Below are 11,415 nucleotides of genomic sequence, written 5' to 3'. Positions count from 1 at the left end.
GTGACTATGAAGAAAGCAGTCTTCTGGGATTTGGCACCGTGTATATGTGGTTTTAACCGACGTTTCTGAGGAACGTATCGCCTCCATCTTCAGGGTAGAAGAACAAATATAAGAAATCTGCAAACGAAGAGACCGTGAGAACCGGTATATTTTTTCTTCTGCCCTGAAGATGGAGGCGATACGTTCCTCCGAAACGTCGGTTAACACCACATATACATGGTGCCAAATCCCAGAACACTGCTTTCTTCAAAATCCCTCCTTAATTTCACGCTAGTGCGACAATTCTTACTGTTCGTCAATTGATCAAACCAAGGAGTGTGAAATGACTGGGCCCATTTAGAGAGCGTGAAGGAGATGGGATGTGCATGCAGACTGTTAAAGAAATAGGTCACCTTCAGGATTTTGGAGTAGACGTAAAGTAGTCTCTGTGCTTAACTAATTAAGCACTAGGCCATGAAGAAATATGGGGGAGTAGATGTGTAGATCCACGTATTCTTGACCTATTCTAGCTGGAGATGAGTGCTCACCTTCACCCCCCACCCCCGGCACTTTACCCCCGGGGAAAGAGGCCCCGGTACCCATTGGGTAGGAGGCTGGGTGGACCCTAGAACCGGTCTAGACGACACTTGGAGAGGAGAAAAATGCTCTCCCGGTACTCGAACTCCAACCCCTCTGCTGTCCACCCCGTAGCCAGTCGCTGTACCGCCTTCAAATCGGAAGATAGTACTTCAAGAAGTTGTGGGAAGGCCTAATCATCTACTTACCTTTGATATGACACGGACCGCACAGAAAACGAACAAATTAAGGGTGATACACTAACACACAACAAGTGATATCATAAGTCACCTCTTACTTTTTCAAGATAAGGAAAGTAGGCTGAAAACGATCTCAAAGCATTATGGTGCCAGCATGTGCGCTGGTTTCAAGTGGATCAGTGTAGAGATTCAGTGGCGGGCTTTCGTGGACATGGCAAAGAAGCTTGAAGATTTATAAAATGTGGGAAATGTGTTTATCAGATGAGCGACTGTTAGTTTCACAAGAATTTTTATCCACGATATTACAGTTAACCAATTACTTGCTGTAGACTTTTGCATGGGTTAAGCCTGTAGGTTCAGGTTGCCATATTTCAATGTCACGTGTACCAGATCATTCGAAGGGAAAAGAAAAATTATACTTAAGTAACTTCCGGGCAACAGCACCCGATGTATTAAAGCTGCGAATTTCAAAATCCCACAATTAACTTATGCCCAAGCTACTTCAGGTCAAGTCTCCAACTCACAGTACGTTTTCAAAAATTTAATTTTGCAAGTACGTATTATTACCATCCCAGCTCCTTATGATGTTTCGAGCAACTAATTTAAAATAAAATTTCCACCAAAATTTCAAGTGTGATTTTTGTTTTCCCACCCCAGCTACCTTCATAGCGCATCCCTCCTTGATGTAAGCACCATTATAATATTAAATCTGGAAGCTGTTCATTTTGTTTCATTCTCCCTTATTTTAACTCTGTGACTGTGAAAATATCGTGTAATTATGCTCCCTCATTGATGTTCCGGTGGCCGTCGGGTATCAGTAGAGCTGCTTGTATTCCGGTCCTAGGGGACCCAAACGTTTTCTACTTCAGACAGAAATCTGCTTACTACTGGTACTTGGTTGCCACTTTACATTTACTGAGTAGTGAACGTTTTAAAATTTTCCGTGTGCATTGTTTCCGTATCTTGCTTTCATCTCTCATTATATCTTGTCCCTATGTTCCCGTGCACTCCGCTGAAGTGTTCCTCACGTAGTTTGTCTATGGTCGGTTTTAATTCTTACCCATTCTGACACGAATGCCCTTTTTCTGATAAATTCCATGAAACACAATGTAGTATTGAACAAAATTATAACGAATGAAGGGCAGCAATTGTATTCGTGTTGTTTTTCCTTATAAGCTTTCTTTCCTTTCTTCTTCTGTGATAAAATGCGTAGTTTAGTTTCCGTTTATTAAAAGAAGTTCATTATGTAGGATCTCAGCTTCTAACATTGAGTCTTTATGAAGAGATGCATCTTCAACGGTATAATGCTGTATAGTTCGTTGAAGGTCAACCGATATTTTGGGGGAATATTTCGCCTCCATCTTCATGGTTGAAGAGTAAGCCAGGATGCTTGCTGTCTGCTGATTCTTGCTTCTTGCTTGGCTTACTCTTCAAGCTGAATGTACGAGTATATTGACATTCACGAGACCGGATAGAATAGACAAGTTTCCTTTTAATGCAAGTTCCTTTTCAGATATGCTCTTTTTACTATACACATCCGTGCATGTTGGATTTCTGGACACCCTAATTCGAATATTTATGAAGTTAATTGTTCGTGAGATACGTGTGAAGATATTTATACTTCACCCCTTCCACTAAGAAAGTAAAGATATCCCTGTAACAGGCCGTGAAGGCCCATAGGGTTGTTTGATGTCGATTCTCCCATATTTTCTACACAATCGGCTCACAGATGGCGGTGAGGTTATCAGCCTTACGCACCGGCCACCCTTTAACCCCTCAGGAAGATTCCTGAGTTGGGTTATGTGTTCTGTCGTCCAGTGGGTTAATAAAAAGTATGAACTTTGTGTTTGTTTTGGAATGAGACTCTTTTGACGCAATCTGGGCCACAGCTCCACTGCCAACAGGAAGCAGCGCAGTACAGGAGGAAGCATGCACGTACAATACACTATACACACTACTCTTCGCAGGATTTGGCATACGTCATCATAAGAATACACTGCAAGTACATGTATGGACAATATTTATACAAACAAGTAATATCTCGTATGTGGTACAGTAAATTAATACGTGTATGAATATTTCAAATTTGGTACTGCACAATGACAGCTGAGCAACTCACCGTTAAATAATAATGATGATGATGATAATAATAATAATAATAATAATAATTCCTAGAACTTTCTGTAGTGTAACGTATAAAATTGTAATGTTTTTATAATCTTCACATAAAGTATTTTTTTATTGCTAGTGTGGTGGGACTAAGTCCATTGTACTGCGGCCACTTCTGGCCTATTGTACCAGCCGCAGATGATACGTGATGGTGATTGTGGAGCAATTGGTGGAATGAAGATTGGCAGGGTAAACCGAAGTACTCGGAGAAAACGTACCCCAGCGCCACTGTGTCCACCAGAAATCCCACTTGACCAGACCCGGGATCGAACCCGGGCCGCCGCAGTGGGAAGCCAGCGACTAACCGCTTGAGTTATGCCGCGGCCCTCACATATAAGTAACTTCTTGTACAGTTTTATATCAACATGTTTTTTTTCCATAAATTGTATACAAAATAACAAAGCAACACGCTATTTAAAATAATTATAATTTGCAAGTTTGAGTTGTCTAGTTCTGGGCTCACATTTGACTGATTAAGAGCTACATTACCGAGCACCTCGGTTGAATGGGTACCGCACTTCTTTTATAGTCAGAGATCTCGGCTTCAAATCCCCGATCGGAGACTTGTTATCCGTACTGATATTTTCTTGATGCTAGGTTAGTACCTGAAATTAGGTCACTGTCTCGCCCTTCCAGTCTTTTTCCATTCATTATTCCTTAATAATCGTACAATTTGACACTATGTAATCCGAGCTACCGACAGCAGAGCAAAATAAGTAAATGTACGAATAAGCTCCACACGAATAAAGCACACGAGACCTGTAAATGTGTATATGGACGTGTAACCCATGCGTGTACATTCACAAGTCGATTCCCTGAATGGAACTGCTGACATGCAGTAACCTGATTCACGAAAACTGCGTTTGTAGCGAGGTCAAGCACTCACTTGACCTTCTGGAGCACGATATACATCTAAACAACATCCAATAACCTAGAAAACATACAGGGTGTCCCAGGAGGAATGTGCCAAACTTCGGGAGGGTGTTCCNGCGTTCTGGTATGAGCCAACTACATAAGCACGGCTAGGGAGTATCATCGCACTCAAGGACAAACATAGATAAGGGCTCTCAGCTGAGAGGTACAGCGAGGTACAGTGCTTGGACCTGCCAGAAGACCACACTTTTCTTGGGCCATTATCTCCGTAACCGTTCAACTTTGGACATAGGTGTTTTGGGTTATATCGGCATACTTTAACATAAGGAACACCCTCCCGAAGTTTGGCACATTCCTCCTGGGACACCCTTATAGAGTCTCCATTACAAAGACTAATAGGTTAATGCTGTTTAGGGAAATAATCGCTGTTTATTGTGAGAATTATACGAAACACTAATACGCTGTGGGCAAAGTGCAGAGCTTCTTTGTTATTAAAGTAAGTGGTACAGTGGAATCTCGCTCAACGAGTACCTCTCATAACGAGTAATTCGCCTAACGAGCAAAACAAATTGTAAAAATGTGACTCGCTTAACGAGCTATGTTTCGCATAACGAGTGACGAGAGGGGAAGTCCCGGATTGTGCGCTTGCTACATCAGTCTGTGTTTAGCACTCGTTCCGCTAGCATCTTAGTGTCGCTTGTGATCACACATTTTTCCAAACTTGTGTTCAGACATATTATTTGTAATTTTTTTTTGTGCAAAGTTTAATAACCCTTGCAAAAATGTCCCCGAAGAGACAGCCATAAGAGAATAAAAATAACCGTAGAAATGAAACGTAAAATCATTGAAAAGCGAGAACGAGGTGCGAGTGTGGCTGATCTAGCGCGCACATACAGTCCGTCTACATAAACGATTTGCATGATTTGGAGTTGCATTGTGTTTCACAGCAAGAAGTTGTGGAGGAGAGTTTGTCAGAGGAGGAGGAGGAGGAGGAGGTAACAACAAAGCAACAATCTTCTGGCGCAATAAGAGAAATGCTGAAAGCATAGGAAACTGCTGTATCGTACATTGAGAAGCATCACACTAATAAGGCAGTGGCTATGCGCCCTACAAATTTATTTAATGATAATGCTGTGTCGCATTTTCGCCAAATTTTGAAGCGTCAGCAAAAACAAATGTCTGTAGACAGCTTTCTAGTAAAAAAAGAATTTGATATGTATCATAAATAATAAACTAATTATTTCGATTTTGTTTTTGTTTTCTGCAAATCGAATTCGCATTCCAGGTTGGTTCATTCCGCATAGAAGAAAATATGAAGATGATTCACGCTCCTTAACAATGTATATATAATTTTCTTTGAATAAACGGTATACATAATTTTTTTTTAGTATTTTTTTCGGCATGGAACGCATTATCGTATTTTACATTAATTTATATGGGGAAAATTGCTTCGCTTAACGAGTGTTTCGCATTACGAGTAAGATTCTGGAACGGATTATGCTCGTTAAGCGAGGTTCCATTGTATATGTAAACAGTAACCAGTGTGCTTTAAAACGTTAGTAGGAAATGAAGGCCGATGTGTAAGATACTAGGAAGTTTTCGGTTCTTGGCCAGCAGATTCCAGGAAGCATAGTCCCCTGTTACATGCCAGACAAGCGAGTTTTCTGTAACATACTCTGTCCAACGGTACTTAATTTCAGCAGTTCACGCAGCTTTTTAAATTTGTCGAACAAGAGAAGCGTCCTCATTGTGCTGCATTGCGCCCATGGTCTTATGAATCTTTTTTTCCCTTGGCACTACAGCCTCAGTGGGCCTATGCCTACCTCCATGAACTTCTACATTCACTTCGGTGTTTCTAGATCTTACACATTCGGTACGACTCCTTGGGCGGGTGATCAGCTCGTCGCAAGGCCTCTACCTGTATACAAACACAGGAAAACGCACACACACACACAAACATCCATACCCTGAGTGGGATCCGAACCCCCGATCTCGGTTTCCAAGCGAGCGAAGACAGTACATGACTTAGACCGCTGGGCTACCGTGACTGGCCTTATGAATCTTATTCGTACTTAATTATCGGCTTGTAAAACAACGCGCTACGCAAAGTGAGAGCTACTTAGCCATACTTTATGACATATTCTTTAAGCCACAATAAAATCAGACTAGCAGAGTTCCAATCTAAATATGAAATTATAATATTACCTATTATTTTGTTTGAATGTGAAAGTCAGAATTTGACCATAAAGAAAGAACACAGGATGAGCCTGTTTCACAACAGGACGCTAATGGTTTAGGAGGAACTAACGGGAAGATGACACACTCTAGGTAATGTGTACCCTTCTACAAATAATACTAATTTGATGAAGCGATAAATCGTGAGATGAAAAATTAGTACACAGTTTCAGTGGGGATCACTAATGGAAACAGATCACTTGGTAGAACTAACGTTCGATATGAGCATACTGTTATATAGAATGTTACGGAAGCAGAATGGGAGATAGAGGGCACAATTTGTACGGCACTTAAATGGGTCCTGCGGTGGGATTTTCTGAACAAAACAGTTAAGCTTCGGGGGCGGTAAACTGAGGACAATTTCTTGGGAAACCGACCCAAGGGTTCTGTTCAGTGGAACTGGCTATGCGTACCAGTTCGAGCAATTCATAACAGCCGAACGGGCTGGAAGACCGATACGGCGTCTGACTTACGTTCTAAAGCATTCGACTTGAATTGCAGAGTGATGATTAATTCGGTTGCCCTCCGTTCCTCTAGCTAGGACATAAACGCTTCCTACCAAATCCCTCCACGTTCAGCGTTCTGAATCATTTTCGACGTCAGCAGTTGATATAGTCTCCCTGAATAAACTGCGTGCCTAAAAATTGCTGGAAATGGACAGCCTTGTCTAAACCTCCCCATGCTCCTGCGATATATGACCACTAATTAATTGCGCGCCTTCTGAATAGCAGCGCACACATCCTGCTATTGACAAAGAATGAACGAGAGAGCGTTTTGAAATCGTAATTAAAAACGTTTCTCATTTTATTTCCTGCCAGCCCTTCTCATGATATCACAAGAGTGGTCACATGATTTCTATATAAGGGTAGGTTGTATTTTCCGATGTAAGTGAGACAAGAAATATTCGCAAGGGCAGACAAACAGTTCTTTTATCTATTGGTTACTTTATCCATTCGCAATCCCTGGAGACTTCGTGTGATATTTGTGGTGGGAAAAGAGGCATGGACGAGGTTCTTATTTTTTTGGGGGGCGGGGTGTTGTTTCTCTTCCTAATGTTCGTTCCAGAATTCTTTTATACTCATCCCCCTCCTCAGAGATGTGGTATGCCCTGTCACAACCTCGGCCGTCTGAGTTAGAGACTTCATGTCTCTGACCCGCTACTTGGCTGGATGCGCAGTGAGGATGCTAACCTTGTAATTAACCAATTGACTGCGTAGAGTGGAGCCCTTCTTGAGCTAATAACGTCTGAGCTAGACAAGAAACTCTGCTATTTATATAACGTTCATTACTGTGTCAATAAGAGCCGAGAACTATGCACCTTGCACTTAGACAGTTCGTAGCATGCGAGTTCTCTGCGGCAAGGGGCTACTGGCCCATTGCTGTACTCGTAAGGTCCATTCCGCGCCGGCTGTCAGCGCCTGTTCAGTACCCTCCATCTCTGAGGGCACGCGGTAGCGTAGTTGGTTGAGACACTTTGCTACAAGCCGGAAGGTCGCGGTTTCTATTCCAGATGAGCTCATTGGATTCTTCAATTAACCTAATCCTTCCAGTCGCACTATGGTCCTGGGGTCGACTCATCCTCTAACAGAAATTAATACCAGGAATCTTCCTGGGGTGGGGGGTAAAGGGCGGTCGGCGCATAACGCTGACAACCTCACCGCCATCTGTGAGCCGATTATCTAGAGAAAATGTGGGATCCTCGACGTCTCACAACCCCATGGGCCTTCATGGCCTGTTGCAGGGATAGCTTTGTCAGTTTTCTTTGCCATTTGCCCTCCATATCTGAATGGCTTATTTTTGTGAAAAATTGTATGAATAAAGTATTTAGATATTTTTTATGAGGTACTGAACTGGCTACTTCAAAGACCGTTGATGAAGTCGATAATAGAATTTGAAGTTCCCACATCTGTGTGTAAATAGAGCAGCTAATTCAGTTAAGACAACCCAAGCTGCCGATCCAGGAGAACCAGCCAAACCACCTAAACTAGCCAAACCAACCAAAGAAAATAAATCAGCGGAGCCAGCTAAGGCAGTTAAAACAACTGAACCAGATAACCACATAAACCACTTTAAAACGAAAACCAGTTAATCCACGTAATCAAGCTAATTCTGCTAATAAAGTTGAACTAGTTACACTGGCTAAACAAAGCATGCAGTACCACATAAATAAGCCAAACCGAATGACACAGCGAAACCAGCTGAAGCAGCCAAATCCGCTAATCGCTCTAAACAAACACAGCCCACCAATCCCACTAAGCCCACTAAATCAAGTACAGCAGCTAAATCCGCTAATCGCTCTAAACAAACACAGCCCACTAATCCCACTAAGCCCACTAAGTACAGCAGCTAAATCCGCTAATCGCTGTAAACAAACACAACCCACTAATCCCACTAAGCCCACTAAGTACAGCAGCTAAGTCCGCTAATCGCTCTAAACAAACACAGCCCACTAATCCCACTAAGCCCACTAAGTACAGCAGCTAAATCCGCTAATCGCTCTAAACAAACACAGCCCACTAATCCCACTAAGCCCACTAAGTACAGCAGCTAAATCCGCTAATCGCTCTAAACAAACACAGCCCACTAATCCCACTAAGCCCACTAAGTACAGCAGCTAAGTCCGCTAATCGCTCTAAACAAACACAGCCCACTAATCCCACTAAGCCCACTGAGTCAAGTACAGCAGCTAAAGAGCTAAACCGCTACACGTGCGCCTTTTGTGTAATCATTCTGTTCATTTTGATAATTTTAATTAATAATAATTATATATAAATATATTGATAATAATTATTATTATAAAATAATAATTATTTATATTATTATTATTAGTAGTAGTAGTAGTAGTAGTAGCGGCAGTAGCAGCAGCAGTGGTGGTACTAGTGGTAGCAGCAGTAGCAGTAGTAATTGGTAGTGGCAGCGGTAGTAGCAGTAGTGGTAGTAAGAATATCGACATCACCTCAGCCTCTGTTCCTGGGGACCACACGTTCATGCGATTAAGTACGAACTGACGAAAGGAGCAAAGCATATTTCACGCGTGTGAGAGAATGCGCACAAAATTTTAGTCGGTAAACCCGAAAGGAGCCGGTCACGGTAGCCGAGCGGTCTAAGGCATGCACTGTCTTCGATCGCTCGGAAGCCGAGATCGTGGGTTCGAATCCCACTCAGGGCATGGATTTTTGTGTGCGTTTTTCTGTGTTTGTCTACAGGTAGAGGCCTTGCGACGAGCTGATCACCCGCCCAAGGAGTCCTACCGTATGTGTAAGATCTAGAGAAACCGAAGTGAACGGAGTTCATGGAGGTAGGCCTAGGCCCACTGGGGCTGTAGTGCCAAGGAACCCTCCCCCCCCGAAGAGAAGCTTAGGGGTAAATGAAAGTATAACGCTGAAGCGCGTCATAAAGGAATGGCATATTTGGGTGTGAGGTGGATTCAGTTGACCGAAGACAGGAGCCATTGCCGAGATACGGTATACACGGTAGTGAATATTCACATTCTGTTAAAGGGAAAGCATTTCTTGACCGGCTGAGACAGTGAGCTTCTCAAGGACTTATTTAAGAAGCTAACAACATTTGGCTAGAAGGCACTTAAGGAAGTGTAATACGCCCGGGATGCGCTCCAAGTTTCACTTGCATGTCTTCACTAGTCTCCATGTAGTTGTCTCTACTCAAATTTACACGGTAGGCCTATGCCGTATTCTTCTTCGTTCTCCAGCCGTTCTTTTAAATTTAATGTCTTTTTATTTTCCTTTACTTTTGCCGCTCATAATTCTCCTCTTTATCTGTAGCTTTTTTTTATAAAAGTCAAAAGAAAGGAAAAACTCTTTATTACCTTCTGTGTTCTCTATGTTCTTAACGTCCTATTTCTGGCCCAACCTGCAAGAAGGTAGCGTTCATCTTGTATTCTGTGTCAACGAGACATTTGCTTCTTATTTAGTTTTACTGTCGGTGAACTCATGACCCGCAGGTTTCCTGTAGCCTTGAGTCAGATAGAAGAAAGACGTATTGAGAGGAATAAGGACACAGCGGTCTCAGTCTATTTTAATGTTTGGAGTGACTGAGGACGGGGAATCCCTAGTCAAAAATGGCCGCTTTCATAAAATATACCAGACACTTTAACGGAAACGCAAGCCTACATTTGAAACGGTCTGTCACAAATATGGCTTCAGGGTGCTTGGTCTGGACGTAAAGGCAGAGGAAACACCAGAAGCCTGACCAGAATTATAATAAGAGTATTGTCATGAGTTTATAGTTCCTTGACTAATAATACTGGTTCTGGATTGGATGACTGGATTTATTGACACCGCCTTGTACAGTCTCGCTTAATCACAATCCCTTGCAACAGCTCACAAATAACGACTCCCTAAAACTCGCTCTATTCTCTTTCTCTTCATTCCCGTTCTTCCACAACTGCCAGCTTCGGAACTGGACTCTCTTATATCCGCTTTGCACGGACCCCACGGAGAACATAGCTTGTATTGTTGACAAAGCCTTTTTACCGTGCCGTTGCCTAGCAATAGCTCTCCTGTTGTTCCGCGCTCTTGTTTCTGCGACAATGTGTTTAGCGACCCGTTGCCTAGCAATGTATATAGCGCGGATCACATAGAAAACGATTCTTGCAGTACCTCTATTGTTGCTTGCTCGTATTTTTGACGTTGCCTAGAAATGGGTCTACATGTCCCAGTATAAAGACTGCTAATAAGTGTTTCGCATACCCAGAAAAATTGAAGCAGTTCGAGGAAGACATTTTTTTTCCTTGGCACTACAGCCCCAGTGGGCTAGGCCTACCTCCATGAACTTCTCCGTACACTTCGGTTTTTCTAGATCTTACACATTCGGTGGGACTCCTTGGCGGGTGATCAGCTCGTCGCAAGGCCTATACCTGTACACAAACACAGAAAAATGCACACACACAAACTAAACATCCAAGACCTGAGTGGGATTCGAACCCACAATCCCGGCTTCCGAGAGAGCGAAGAGAGTACATGCATTAGACCGCTCGGCTTTCTCGTGACCGGCCGAGGAAGACATTAACAAATGAAAATTAATTTCACAGAGATGTTGGGAGAAAATGAAATTCTGGGAATTCTTGCTATTATTCAGGTCATAGTACAGTGGAACCTCGCTTATCGAGCATAATTCTTTCTAGAATCTTACTCGTAATGCGAAACACTCGTTAAGCGAAGCAATTTTTCCCATATAAATGAATGTATAATACGATAATGCGTTCCATGCCGAAAAAAATACTCAAAAAAATTTATGTATACCGTTTATTCAAAGAAAATTATATATACATTGTTAAGGAGCGTGAATCATCTTCATATTTTCTTCTATGCGGAATGAACCAATCTGGAATGCGAATTCGATTTGCAGAAAAAAAACGAAATAA

This window comes from Cryptotermes secundus, unplaced genomic scaffold, assembly GCF_002891405.2.
Source record: "Cryptotermes secundus unplaced genomic scaffold, Csec_1.0 scaffold439, whole genome shotgun sequence".
Lineage (NCBI taxonomy): Eukaryota > Metazoa > Arthropoda > Insecta > Blattodea > Kalotermitidae > Cryptotermes > Cryptotermes secundus.
This window is presented reverse-complemented; position numbering follows the sequence as displayed.